We start from the raw sequence: 16,041 nt of genomic DNA, 5'->3' as shown, positions 1-16,041 counted from the left end.
GTCTAAAATTTTCACACCATAGTAGTTAGGGATGGTGTGAACCTCTGAAAGGTTCAGGTTCGTGTGAACGCGAACCTTTTTGAAAGGTTCTGTGTGAACGCGAACGTGAACCTCGTGACGTCAAGTGACGTCATATTGCTAAGTCAAATCCTACATTTCAGTGAAGTGGTAGGCTATATTAATGTACACGATACCTAGCGACGTCATGCCACTATATGCTGCCGTACATATTAACGTTTTAAACGTCGCCAAATGGGGCAATCAAATGATATAATAATCCCATAAAATCTATATCTTCCGTAGCTTTGCCAACAATTTCGACGAGGACTTACAAGGGAATGTAAGCTTACGCCTTAACGGTCCAGGCCAGACAGGAAAATGTATTCGGCGACTGAGTATTGCTATGTTGATATTGAGCAGAGTGTAAAACGGGTTTCTATACTTGCTACCGACATTACCCCATAAACAAGTTACACAGCTGTAGCCAACACCCCAATCGCGCTGATATGGTTTTTATGATACAATAAACATATGAAGTTAAGATTAACCCAGTAACCTGCTAGATTTTTTACATCAGACAACGATATCAATTTCATTGATTGGTTGAATAAGCATCATTCGCTGACTACATGTCGTGTATTTCGCTCTTGTGTTGTGTGATTGAGGGTCAAGCTCACAGCAGAGAGTCACTAAATATTCACAAACGGAAAGCCGTATATTTCGAGCAAACGTTTGTAACAAAAAAAGCAAGTAATTTTTTTCAGATTGTCAGGGTGCATGCTCGTTTAGTGTTGATTTTTTATTTTGACAGCGCCATACATAGAGTGGCCCGCAGTTTCAATGCAATAAAATTCATCTTAAGATCTTATAATGAAGTGAAAATTGTAATATATGGAAAAGGTTCACAGTGCAGAACCTATCAAGGTTCGTTTGTGAACGTGAACCTCAAAATTTCCGAGGTTCACACACAGAACGCGAACGTGAACCTCACGTTCACACCATCCCTAATAGTAGTACAAGGCTGTGTCTGACAGACACCATAGCCCATTCATTCATATTTAAAGCGCGGGAATTAATGATGCGCGATTGAAAACAGTGTGCTATAAGTTACAGCGCACGGCAAATCCTGAGACAGTCCAATCCTTCCGAAAAGACGTCAGACAAAGTCGAAATATTAGGAAAGGAAATATATGCTGATTATACCTCTCGAGATTACGTGATCCGTTTTGCAATCACAATACAGATATGAGATAACTAACCCGAGGTTATAGTTATCTATAATCATAATCGGCTTCGGCACGAGTGCAGCACGCATAAGACATAATCAGACCGGTCATATTGAACTTTTTTCACTTGCATTATCAGTTATCTTTTACTCATGCTGCGATGCTTCAAACCTCCAAACGCTTTCAAAAGTTTGAATCTGACGGTAATCCACGCGTTCATGTGGGAATGATATATCCACTTACATCACAAATCAATATCAATTCTCGGTATCGTCATTAAAACAAAAAGCATTCATTCTATCAAGGAGATATTGATGAGAATACACGGACTCTAGAAAATAGCAAGGATTTTGCATAATTCGCGACCTATAATGACTGACATGGTATATCAAGAGCACATTAATATATTCGTCTTATGATCATGCTACCAAAAAGTAAGGAAAATTGATTCAATAAAATTTCCGCTGGCTGCTAATTTCACGAAAAAGTATCAATGTAGCGACTTATGCGAGCGCCATTTTGTGCAAGCAAAAATAGCAACGTTAGTTATGGTCATTACACGTACGTTGATACAGAATTAACCGTTCATATGCACCGGAAATTTCAGCACCAACTACCATCCGGCACAAAACGATAGTTTCCTAGAAAATATCGACTGCGGGTATGTCAACCTACACGGAGATATTTCGTCACCATCACGTCAGTGACTTGTACAATATTGGAATTAGATATTGAGCGAGATTGTTTAAGATAAGATGTTGTTGTTTCACTGCTTGAAGATTCATACAGCCCATCTGGCCCACCAACCCGAGCATATTGATGAATCATATCTACCACTTGCTAAAATCTTCATCGCACAACTATGTATAACAGGCCTGCGCATGGTATAATGCGATGTAAAATCGCTTAAACCAGAAGTCCACAATTGAACGTTGTCCTGCGCAATAAAGTATGGCACCATTCGAGCTAGTCTCGTTCAAAGAAACTTCCTATCATTTTCATTGAAACATCGTAGCATTCAAACGTTAACAACGCATATACCTTGAGAAGTAATGCTATTTCAATTCACACTTGTATACGCAATTGTTCATCAATGTAAAATTGACCCATCTCAAACGTTAGAGTAACAGGAATCGATTTGCTTTATTAAAACGTCACTGACACACAATAGAAAACCACAATTTTTCGCACTAAAGAGCTCTATCACGACTCGAACGTATCGTGGTTAGGGCTGGGCAAAATCGAGTACCTGAGAGATTCGATTCTGAATCATGTAATATGCTTCGAGTCGAGTCGAGTAATCGAGTATCACTCATTATGACGTCATAACAGAATTAAGATGTCAAAGTTCAAATATGTACCTTTTATGCGATCACAAAGAATATAATGCCTGTTATCCGTCACTTTAAAGATACTTTGGTATTTTTTCGGCGATACCGATTTCGTTGCACTTGGTGACAATGTTGTGGGATGATCATGACTTCGAAAATGTGGTATTTCCAGTAACGTTCGTAGCTTTGTACTGTATGTTTCGTATGCTACGATACGGCCAATCAAGATTTCAAAGCTTCAGCAGTGAAAATTAGTATCGAGACTATAATTCTCGTTGATAAATTACCTTTCAGTGGCGCGGAGCATAAAATTTCAGTACTCGAAAAAATCGTGTTTTACTACTCGACTCGAATCATTAAAATTAATACTCGATTCAGATTCGAGTACTCGAATCATTGTGCCCAGCCCTAATCGTGGTAAGGTCAACCGGTGGTTACCGGTACGTTACCAGCATTCTAGTAGTAAAACAAAATACCAAGAAGTAATGAGTTTACTTGGTACTATCGTTCGGTGGGCTGGTAGTCCATAATCCGAGAGTAGCATCGTTCATAACTCGTAATATCTGGGTCAGCGGAGTCAAATTTAAACCTCAGCTTTGCGACGTTGAGGTGTCATCTTTCTAATGATACACTCACTATATATTAGTTTCAGAATTTAGCAGACAAATCCTGTTCCGGATTTTAATTTGAAATGTAAGTCCACGTTAAAATCCTGAATTCGATTCCGAGATCATCAAAACCTTTCGCTATCATTGAACGACCTTTCACAATTGCATTCTAAACCAAAATAGTAGCAATGACAAACAAGAATGCGGCCGCGAACATATGAGCAGGCGACATAGTAGCATGCATCACCTCAGCATGCGACACATGCGCATTGCGCAATTGCGCATGTGGGTAACGTTTCGGGTTAGGGTTGGATTCAGGGTTAGGCTATAGGATTACGTTTGGGGTTAGGATATACATAAGGGTTAATTTCAAGATTATGGTTGCGGTTATGGTTAGTTTCGAGGCTATAAAGTTTTATGCTGAAGTGACGCATGCTAAAGTTTCTCATGGTCAACTGTCGTTTTTCATTGTGTCACACGCGCAGTGCGCTTATGTCGGGCAACCGTTGTTTCCATATCTAAAGCATTGAATAATATATTCATTTTGAAATAAACCTTAATATTTTCGGCAGACTCTCGTCAGGAGTAATCGTCAGCAACTAGTAGAGAATTGGAAAGAACATTGCATATATCAGCAATCGTATCACTAAATATGACGTCAGCTAAATCAAAATCCGCGCTCTCACATGTGGTAAAACAATCACCGTGACCCGCTCACTTCTCTGGGGAAATTTCAGCGGCGTCACCAATCAGACAAATCGATAACAGCAATTCATTTATGAATATGACTGGTGGATTATTCGGGAATGATAAGGAACGTTAATTGATTGCACAGCACAGATGAGGTTTTGGCCACGATGAATACCGATTGCCGACGAAGTCATCAACTTGATTAAGAGTCGATATCAGCAGGAATATGAAATAGGTACAATTTCAGGTCAGCAGTCTGCGAAAGAGGAAATATATGCTACACATGGGGATGGTGCGAACATTCGTCGTCGATATATGATTACTAGGGCAAGTTTTTGTTGCAGTTAAATCCGTGGAAAGTTGCATTTATTCATTTATTCTCGAAAAAAGTTGCAGAAGTTGCATTTTGACCACATTTTGCTCGGTTGACTAAAAAAAAGGTCAATTTTCCGGCTCAGCTCCCGAAACACCCGTAAAAGCGTTACTTCGGTGCTGATTTACGGTGTTTCAGTCGAATTTGGCCGTGTATTTCACCAAAATCGAAAATACTTTCATGAAAGATCGGAAAAGTTGCATGAAAAATATGGACAAAAGTTGCAAAAAGTTGCACTATAAGATTCCTTCAAACAGCTTAAAACAGCATTCTACATATCTCACGAGTATTTAGGAAGCTGCCGGAAGCTGTAAAAAAAAGTTGCAAAAGTTGAAAAAACTTGCCCTAATGATTACATGCGAGCCTTGATAATTCATAGGCCCACGATTCGAAATGAACCTCGGCAAGTACTATACAAGGAACTTTTTTGTGTGGGATAAAACAATTTTCCATTATTCTTAACATCTACGATCAAAATGCCTTGAATCTAAAATGATTACCACTCATTACATCACGGTGGCAGCAAGCAATGTCATTCAACAGAAAACTATGATAAACCAGCATCACCAAAAACCATAATGAGGCTCGAAATTAACCCTCATGTAGTATCTCGCTATCACGGGCCACAGTCGAATGAATTGACTCGCTTCCATCGTTATTATGTGGGTAACTCAGTCACGTGGTACAGCAAGATTATGAGCCTATTCTCTCGATAGGGGGCGAAAATGCTAGAACGTCAACACGGCCAGAAAATGCACGTGAAGACGGCTTATTCTGCATATGACCGGTACAAAAAGGTCAACTGAACGGAAAGAAGATGCGGAAACCGGTTTTCCGAGCACCTACCACCTCTGAAAATGGCCTCTTTTAGTACAATCACTAGCGATGAGAGTTAGATGAATAAATTTCCCGTTTATATGTCTTCTTTTTCGGATCAGTAAGTACGGGCGGGAGGGGGGCGTGAGTGATAAGGGGGCGATGAGTCGAAAAAGGTTGGGAACCACTGGAGTTAAACGAACCACAACCTTAGCGCAGTGGCTTTGAACCGGAATACTGGCCGAACTCCTCAGGTTGAACTCACTCAATTCTGAGTAGAGTTTGGGTAGCCGGGGCTGAAGCTGCAATATAGGACCCGGAAATTGAGGCTGTGCCGAGAGTGATCTCATGACCTTTCTTATTGATCATCAGGACTATTTGTCTTTTCGGAGGCTGCGAGCTCGAAAATGTTGCGAACCACTATTTTATGGGTTCAAACCATTCCTACCGCCCGTATAAGTTAATAAATTAATCTAGCTGATTAACCTCGGGACTAGGCCTATACCTCAACCTTTTCTTATCGCGGAAGCTGCAAAATTCAATATATCAAGAAAAATCACAGGTGTGCCGTCTCCTCATTATAAAACCCATAGGTGCGATACGGAAACCCAGTAAAAACTACGATAGAAGCGTGATCAATGACATATGAACTTACCACATTTCATCATTTCTGATATATTGAGGCCTCCCAAGCTCCCACCCACGAAGTAGGACCCACGAATGCCGTCTTCGCGATCCAGTCACGTCAACTTATTTAATCAACTCATACGTTTGAAAACGTACGTGTACGTGTAGGGTTGCATTTACTACAAAAATCAATTTAAACCAAACGTGTTTAAAACAAGGCCCTTGTTTAAAACATGTTAATATTGTTTCGTTTGTTTGTTTTTAATCATGACGCCGCGAATCTGTTAATTGTGACGTCACAGTGGAGCGGTATTGGCAGTTGAAAATCGAGATAAGGATCCTCTGACGAAAAAGGCTTCCGACCCCTGTCATAAACGTACCGAATATATCTTGGACTAGGACTACATCATTATGCAGCGTTTTACCTGTCGGCGGTCATCATCATCATCAGATCACCCATCATGTTCCAGTGATATATAACCACGTGTTGTAACTGTTGAACCGACGACGATTTCGAGGGTTCGAATCATTCCATATACGTCGACTGTATCGGGTACAAATCGTCCGTAGGCTCATAAAGATGTTTTTTCGAAAGTGTTTACACAATTATGGCATAATTATACAACGTTTGAAAACACAATTTTGGCATTTTTAAAATGGCAATTTTTGAAACACCGTTTAAAACATGCTTTCAACAAAGTCTTGTAAAACTCCATTTGTTTAAAATGCAACCCTAGGTTTGTGGATGAAACCATAGCGACGCGTCGGGATATATCAAGCCATTAGTTCTTAACCTTTTCTCTTCGGGACCTTCCTTAACTAACTTTACTTGCTTCACGCATCCCTAAATATGGATGACTAACAGCGAATGTGTCTCAGTATAGATAGATTGATTGATAACAAATATATAACTTTGGTGCGATATAGTTGTCACTGCTTCCTTACGTCCAAATCCTTCATTTGGGGTTTATTCCGGCGACTGAGCAATGTAATCCTTCATCAACCTATTCAAGTTTCCTGGGCCTATTAAGCCATCAACAGCGGGAGAATGTATCTTTACAAAGAGGGCATCCAAACACAATTAGGGCCTGAGGGGTGTGGCTTGAGATATAAATGCGAAAACTCATTATTAGAAAACAACACGTGACGTTAGGCTTGTTAATAAACTCGCACGCAAAGCTTCCTATGTAATATCGGGTGTATGTTTGATAAATCATCCGCTCAGCTAAGTTCCGAATACCCAACAGACCAATTGCCTTTACCCCTTCATATAAATATGAACCTGGACGAACAACGAAATAGTCCTCGTCTGCAATCCTCGCCCTACAATCTTACATCACCCGCTGAGGAGTTATTTTTACTAATGATATCATAATTTAAATCAACGATTGAATAGCCTCGTTTAAAATTATGATATGTATTCTGCATGTATCTACTTGCATGTAGTTTAACTATGAAGGATTGTGAATTAAAAGCCGTGAAGCTCGTGCCCCCAGAAACTCGCTTACACCACGCGAAAGATCGTCAGATGTCAGGTGTTGCTACTTCGACTATACGGTATCCTCTGAACGGCGGAACAAAATCGATAGCTGTTACACAGTCAACTTAGCACTGGGTGAAGTAATGATGTGCTTCACTTATTGTTATTCAATAATAATACGTTGCTTGCAGGGCTCGTTCACTTCCTAATTATAATACACGGTGTCGTTAGCGCGCCCATGCTTTTCCTGGTTTACAGTAGCCGAAAGCTATCTGTGCAAGGCAGGAGTGGGGTGGGGACCTGCTTACTTTATGTGGCCCCTACATGAATTTTGTAAAAGTATGCGCTTATACCATACGGCATTCAATAAAATGGTATCTGTGTACACATTTTGCAATGAAATGACTTCCACTTCGTAGTGATTTGTAATCAACGGCTCGCCTTTGAGCTTTATCCCTTTATGACTTGAACGTAGTAATATATAAGGCACATTTAAAACCAATAACTGTAACTTTGTTTGTGACGTAATAGTCACTCGATCGCCTATCGCTGTGGAGTGGAAATTCAATTCCCATGCAAAGTAGCCTACACATTGCTAGATCGTTACATTTTGTATAAAGTTCAATCCAGTATAATGGGTTTGCAGAAAACAAAATTGGTAAACTATTGTTTTGCTGAAACAGATTTTTCAAACCTGTACACAATACAATTGAAAAATATACATGTATTCACATTGTAATAAACCAGACTATTCTTTACCTCTATGGGTCGCTTCAAGAATTACGCGGCGCGGGATAGGCTGTAAAACACTGGGAGGCGAGCCCCTCCCCCAAGGCTACGAACCACTATACCATAATAGGATGGATTGCTTTAACATCATATGACATGATAACCGTTTTGCTATTTACGACATATCTCGATTACTTTTACGGCGTGCCGCCACCGTCCACTGGGCGACCAAGCAGCACCAGAGTACTCCCGAAATAACGATAATAGTCGGGTCCCAGATTTACGTTAAATTGACTACTAATACTCTTCAATGTACTGTACAGTACACCCTTGCTGACTCTTTAGATATTTAGATCCCACAAATCCCTCGCTACTGAATGCCATATCATGAGCTATTGCGGAAACAAGGCGGCAGTTTTCTCGGGCACAAAGGCAACAACAATTTTTTTCCACTTTCCCCGTACATCGGCCGTAATACACGGGCTTGTCTCGAGAACAACTGTACTCGGACGACTAATTCCCGGCGATACAAAACGTTAAATACGAGCTCGAAAACACGCAGTGAATATCATTACCATATCCCTTTGCTCTCCGCTAAAAGTTCTAAGTAGAACGGAAAAATATCGTGTCAGATAATTTGCTTTACTTCGTATATCATACAGTTGACATATACCATTCGCTGTCGTAAAAATTCTCATGCAAGACGTATACCCGAGAATATGATAGATTATACAATAAACTCGGAAAATATCCACCATAAACAATTACCGTGGTTTGATTGAGATGCAATAATGCCCGCTGCCAGCAATCCCAATTGATGGAGCAGCATCCTCAATTTTACAATGATGATGATTAGCTATTAAATCAAATAAAGCATACTGTGGTATGTCCCAAGTAACCTAAATCTTCATAATACAACACACATGTAAAACACATCAAATATCACAGCGTTAACCTGTCACCTGGAGAGTCCTATACGTTCCGTATTAACGACAGGATCTGTCGATACGCGTGTCGTTTTGAAACCGGTGATATATAACGGTAAAGCGAGTATTTGCCTTCAACTTGAACAAAATCTATCCATGACGACTCAAACATATATTTTGAATCATAAAAGCTACCATTTTTGCAGTGCGATGCAACTGGATAGTCATTTGTGCTGAGAAAGCGCACCATTTGTTATTGTTGGCAACATTTGGTTAAGTATACGATATACTTTTGGAGGTTTGTGGGTGGATCCGCATTCCGCACCCCTTACACTTACTCTACAGGCCTGGACAATGGACGGACATTCTATAATAATCATTATAGATAGAGGATAGATGCTACGATGTCACGAAGATTATACTTATCTCTCCTGTTGCTCGCAGTTAACACGCGTCACGTGAAGCTGATCTTTTTTGATCATGCGAATTGACGAACAAACTAATTGTAGTTTGGCAGCGACCGCAAACGACCACAAGGCTCATTACCATTGCAGGCATCTGGTGATTCGTGACGTGCGGTTAACCGATGATTGAAATTCGGGAGCAATGAGCACTGAAAACTCAGGGTTACTCATCAAGTAGGATATACTGGCTTCTGATTGCATCTCCGGTAACGACATTTTACGTAGGTACATCATTTAGCGTTTGGCACTTTATCGGCTATCAACCTTGTAACAATATATTTAGCTATCAACCTTGTAACAATATACCTACATGCCAATTATTACCATCAGATAGTAACATTTTCTGTTCAGGTTAAACGCAGACGCTTGAACGATTGAACTTGATGTATAATAATCAAAAGGGTCGATGTACTGAGAAGAGCAGTCACCCGTGAAATTATATATCTAACGCTGCCGAATAGAAACGCATCAAAATATAGTTATTATAGGTATCGGTAACCACATATACTTCCACTTCAGCCAGTATGTAGAATATATGGATAAATATTTGTGCGGACTGTGTGAGCGATGAATATTTTTTCTATATCATTAGGGATCGTGTAAAGTTCATGATCAGTAAACTTGAACGGGTCAGTCCGATCGATCGATCTGGCCTCCCACATATATGTAACTGCTTCGTCAACTGCGGAAGTGATTCATTGCTAATCCTTCAGCGTTATACACCTATTTAGCTTGGATGAAGTCAGATTATAGTCTCGAATATGTTTATTTACACAGTACACAATTTATTTTTTGTTTCTTCAGCAGAAAGGGTTGCCTGACCAGGAGATTTTCGAGCTCCCTAAAGTCATCCATTGGAAACATAATGTTATTCATTGTACTTGCGTGCTGGTGGTCGTGATTATTCGCACTATTCGCTTCAGTTACTGTTCATTTTAATGTGATATTGATGTATAACACCTTCGAAACAAAGACGAGATCAATAAATGACTCCAGACTCTGTTTTCTCTGTGAGCCCGCATGGGATGTAGGATTTGTTAAGCGTTGGTTCGATTATTTGACTACATGACTATATGATCCAGAGTTTCATCTTGAACTGAACATGCAATTTTCTGACTGCAAGAAGTACAGTTGATACAATTGTTATAGTTCGTGAGAAGATATTGACAACCCCACGGGGCTATTGATCGTCCGTAATGTCTGTCCGGTACAGTGTTCAGCATCCTGATATATGTTGCATATTTCTAATATGCGATTATGTGTTTGTGGATATAACGACGAAAACCTTTCATTTAGTAAGGCCTACAAGCTACAACGCTAATATTGGTTCATCCTTTTCCACACTGATGCTCTGCTTCCTTACTATGACACATTCTACAGTCGCGGGGTTGCTCGCACTTTTTCCGTGGGCGATCTACCCATAAAAGAATCGTGTCAAAATGATCCACGGACAGAGAGAGAGAGAGAGAGAGTCTTTATTTTCATCGAACCGAAATACATAACAAACGGCAGTGAATGTGGTACAGAAAATATGCGTGCACAGTATTCGGTATTAGATAGGAATGATCGATAAGACCGTGAAGGTCATCTAGTCTGATCACACCAGCATCAAACAGGTACACTTGACTCAGAACAGTCTGGCTGTAAAAAAATGTTTAGTTAGGAAAGGAAAGTAGAAAAAAATTAAACAATGGTAGCAAATTATCAATGAAGCAGGGGAACACAATTACCCTGATAACTTTTACCGAATTCAGTCAGGCAGAAAATACACAGCCCAGGCGGTAACCGATGATTTTTAGCCTGAATCGCGCACCCAAACGTTTAGCATTTTCAATTAGTCATATTGGCACGGTAATCGGACTTGATTCCGCTGATAAAGCTGCTAGTTGGTTAGCCTTCGCACTTCGCCTTCGACTGACTGGTCGGTTGCCGGTAAATCAAAAGACGAGGTGGATGGTACCGAATACCAATCACACCTGCCTATAGATCGCAAGTCGCCACCGATGTATTGATAACCCATGCATTTAGTTCCTTGTAAATATAGGCCTATATATCACTTAGTAGCAGGGTTGCCATACCGTCCTTATTTCTAAGATTTGTCCTTATTTTGAAAGACCGGGTCTTAGAAAACTCAACTGTCCTTATTTTTAAGAGATGTCCTTATTTTCGACTCGCGTCCTTGTTTTATCTTATTTTCAACAACTACAGAACTTCGATCGTTTTCGCCTGGTATCTGTGTTGCATAATATTCTAAAATTATGCTTTTGGATCGTGATTTTATGACACCATAAACGAAAGGAACTCCCGTGGTGCACATACCACAGGATTTGACTTCTAAGTGGAGAGATAGCTAGGGCGGCAGTGAATGCTGGTGTAGCATTTTCGGTTGTACCAAGCTATCGCAGCGGACGTCATTTTAGCAGTAAACAGCGGTACCAGCAGGATTCTGCTGTTAAATCTACACCAGAATAAGCTGTGGCGAACGCAGCATTTATTGCGTAGTGAAAAAGAGAGCAGTGCAGTCGACACTTGGGTTAAAAAGTAGTAAAACTATGAATCATTGATAAAAATTTACCTAAATTTTATTGCATATATAGTTTTAGCTAAGGCTAAATATGATTAGTTAAAATGAGCAAGTGTAAAAACGTTATTCATGACGATTATGAGACAGCATTCGAGGGTATCAAACGAAGCTTGAAGGGCGAATGTTTTGCATATTGCAATATTTGCAATTATGACTTTAACCTGGAAGCCATAGGAAATACCGCTATTTCAACTAACATAAAGCATGTAAAAAAACGCTTTTGTAATGCTAATCTAATTTTTTGACTGTCCTTATTTTAATGTCCTTGTCGATGGCAACCCTGCTTAGTAGCCTGGGATATATATCTATATATAAAGGCTGTGTCATACATGCTCTGACTAACATCATAAATATATTCCACTCATTACACCCTATTAATACCCTGTTAACGAACATTGAACATGGCTAATCACGTTCTCGATGTTTGAATAAGAAAGTCGAATGTATGGTCTGGTCATGGCCAGAGATGCTGACGCTTGACAGAAGATTTGTAAATTGACCAATTGACCATCCTCAAACCTTACAACGGTCAGATTGCAGTGCGATTGAGTCAGCCAAAATGATGAAAAACCACTTTTCTGAAAATCGGAGATTACTGCTTTAAGCGCCGCGACTATCATTTTTCAAAGTTTACTCGTGTACTTTTGTATCTCTATAGCCCATTAACATGTATACATTATCCACTGTCAGAGATAGCTTCCCGTGTATATCGTTACTAATGTTACCATCAAACCGACCGCCGATATCGAAAACTTACGGAAGCAAGATTGATAACCACAAAATAGTGACGCTTTGTCAAAGTATGTATTTCTTATTTCGTCAGATGCCTATCTGTTCGTCGATCGGTTTCACAGGAAAGAACCGTCAACAGTACCACCAAGAAATCATAAAACTATAGATGGCTACCGCATGCCGCATTTCCGGGGCAATCATCATCATCCCGCTGCACGCATCGATCACCGCAACAGAGCCTTTATATCAGATGAGCAACCTCAAACTACATATGATAGAATTTACTTTACTCCTCTTTAAGAGTAACCTTATACGTCACTATACGTAGCTGTCCTGACCTTTACGACAAAGACTGCGTACGATAATAACTATGCCTTGTTGGTCTACCTATTATAAAATTATATATTGCAAATGGCAGGGGCGCTGATCGCATTACCATAGTAATTGTGTAACAGAAACATAAATTTTTCTCAACAGTATACGCCGATACATATGATAGTCATAACTGTCCAGTGTCCAATGGCTCGCGCCAGCGACTGTGTTCTTGTTCAAAGTTGAGAAGAACATTTATGAAACCAGACTGACTCTTTTAACAAAATGAATGTTTTGAATTCTCCGGGACGAACTTCATTATTGAGATCTCGCTCGTTGCACGGCTTTGACCTCGGTTGTAAGTGACCCATGTCATTTCTGCTAGTCGATGTTTGCGTTGAGTAGACCTACTACAATGGTAGCTCGAGGATTACAGCGAGGTATTTATACTAAACACGCTGTAAATGAAGATCAGCTGTTATGGTTTGCATTGTCCTCTCTGTACTGAATACCGTATCGTGAAATGCTTCCGGGCTGCCAGATTACAGTCTGCAACATCCAGCGTTTAGTGGATTCATTAGAAAATACACTTGACAACCAGATTTAATTATAGCATGCAGCATGCAACAGAGATGAGAATGCTTCAACGAGACTGATGTATTGTTTTTTTTGGTAATATAATCTATTTCAGAACCGACATTTATAATACAGCTAGAAGCATATTTAAAACTGCGTGACAATTTTTCCTATTTTGAAATAGTTGGAAATGCCGTAGTTAGATAACATTACGGATACGTAACGTAAGTATTATGCCCCTACAAAGACCCGTGAAAATGTGCGTTATCACTTGTTGTTATTGCAATCATGGGTAAATTTGCAGCCGATTTTAACGAAAATCGATTCTGGATTATAAGGTTAATAATCTTCGGATTATGTTCTTTTTCAGAGATCTGACGAACTTATAATCGTTTGATGCTCACGTTAAACTCTTTTTGTACACAGAAACGTGCTTGATTCGGGTTTTCTTTGAAGAGTTTTCTCTTTAAGGATAACACTTCTTCGCTTCTGTCACAAAATCGATGAGATTTCTGATTCAGTAGACCAGAATGGAATTTGGTGCACATGGGCGCGGTATCAACTTGGAAACTAGTGTTTAAGCCAATAAATTTCATTGTTAAAATCTTCTGAACGCTTGAGTAAAGTTGGCTGTGGGTCAAAATTCTGTAGTCCAGTGATCTCCAGAATGTTTCCCTCGACTTTGTCTCATGTGCACTTAAAACTCGGAGGGAACTATAATCATGTTACTTTCTAAGTTGTATTGCTCAGTTGTAATATTTTGACAATTCCCGTGCTGTGTGTAGGGGAATGTACACTCAATCCGTGCCTAAATTGGGACCACCATCACAGAACTGGCGGGAATCTTGTGAGCTTATCCCACCTTAAGACCTACAACTACAGTAAAATATGAAGTGAGCAAATTAATAGAGGCATCTAGCGGACAGACTTCATTTGCTTTATTTTGATACTTTTGTTCACTACAAAACGCACTTGTGTATTGAGCGGACAAGTGTGATGACTACGGTTTCCAATTAGAAAGGAAATAGCATTGCGGTGCCTTGTAAAAGTATGGAACAAACGTGCGTCGTGTTAAGAAGATAATATCGGCCTGCTGTGAAATAAATATGATATCGTTGTCAAAGCAACATAAATAAATACCACTTCACTTCACTTGCTTGGAGCTGTCTCTGGCCATGTTTTGGCTCAATATCCTGGCGTTATTTACGTAAAACAGAAGATGGTTGAATAGCGGAGATGTCACGATTGCAGCCCTAAGCCAGCAGTTTATCGCCTGACTGAGGGAACCGGCAAGTCGCTGCGAACATGACAATGTTGGTCGACCGTGTCGAAGTATAATTATTACTATGTTAGCATTTAACATGGGCGGTCATAGGCCTAATCATTTTACGAGATGCGTTAGGTTCAATCTACCATGCAGAAAGTAGGTGGTTCCGAAAGGTCATACATACGTAGCCTATCGTACGGAAGCCGATTCCACGCCTGAACTAAACTCACCGTAGCAGAGTAGCCTACAAGGGAGAGCCCTTGTTCTACGAATATAGTGAAAATTTCGTTCATAGGCAATATTAGGCCTACCTATCGACTGAGAAGTCATACAAACAAGACGGATGTAGCCTACTGTACAAGTACAGTAATTATGCGATGATATCAACATAATGAAAACAACTATAAACAACAAAATTGAAGTATAATAATTGAATAACAACACATATGTCGAATATAATAGCGGCATCCCTGATTCCCTGGTGACAAGCGCTTCCGCGCCGATTCGAGTTTCAGTACCAGAGTAACATCATTCTCGATTTCGCAGCAAAAACGTCATCTCACTCCATGGATCTTCTTTCCTCTTCACTGGCAAAAACGATTGTCCAACAACTAGCATCATGATAACGACATTTAAACTGATATGCAACGCCAGGGGTTCAGCGTACAAGCAGAAATCGGGATAATAAGTTCCATTGTGATTTGTTTGGAATGGCTGTCGAAAAACAGACGGTAGTTGAATGAAATTATCCGGGTCCACTAGTTTTAACCCAGCATATGGATGATAATGGTTTTCAAATGACTGACTCTGAGAGTATTCAAAAGCTCCGACCGCCAGGAAAATATTTTCCAACGCCGTCCATATCGGTAATAGCAACGCGATCGGTCCTTCCGGCGGAACGGCACCAAAGCCAAGCGTGTGGACAAAGACCGAGAATACGATTTCTTTAGCGGATGTATCGAATGATAAAAATCTTGAACCGGATATCCACAGCACCCATCTCAATGCGAAAGCAACAAATATCCACCAGCCTAGATAGAAGCAGAAGTATGCCAGCACAAATATTCTTGCTGTTGCGTATACGAGTTTCGTTACGTATACGTAAGCGTATACCATCACCATCGGGAATGATAGCGGTCCCGATCTGTCCGATTCTATATCAAATATTCTCCAAGCAATAGCCATGCACGATAGTGTAATCGATAAAATCTGTATTGGACTTTTAATTCCACCGCAAATGGACAATGCAGTGATATTTAGGATCAACTGAGGAGCAGAGTCCACGAGAGTTTCCACCAAT

The sequence above is a fragment of the Botryllus schlosseri genome, chromosome 9 (genome assembly GCF_051294905.1).
Source record: "Botryllus schlosseri isolate E-star chromosome 9, Bs_hap1, whole genome shotgun sequence".
In the NCBI taxonomy this organism is placed as follows: domain Eukaryota; kingdom Metazoa; phylum Chordata; class Ascidiacea; order Stolidobranchia; family Styelidae; genus Botryllus; species Botryllus schlosseri.
The sequence above is the reverse complement of the archived record's forward strand: the minus strand, read 5'-3'. Positions refer to the sequence as shown.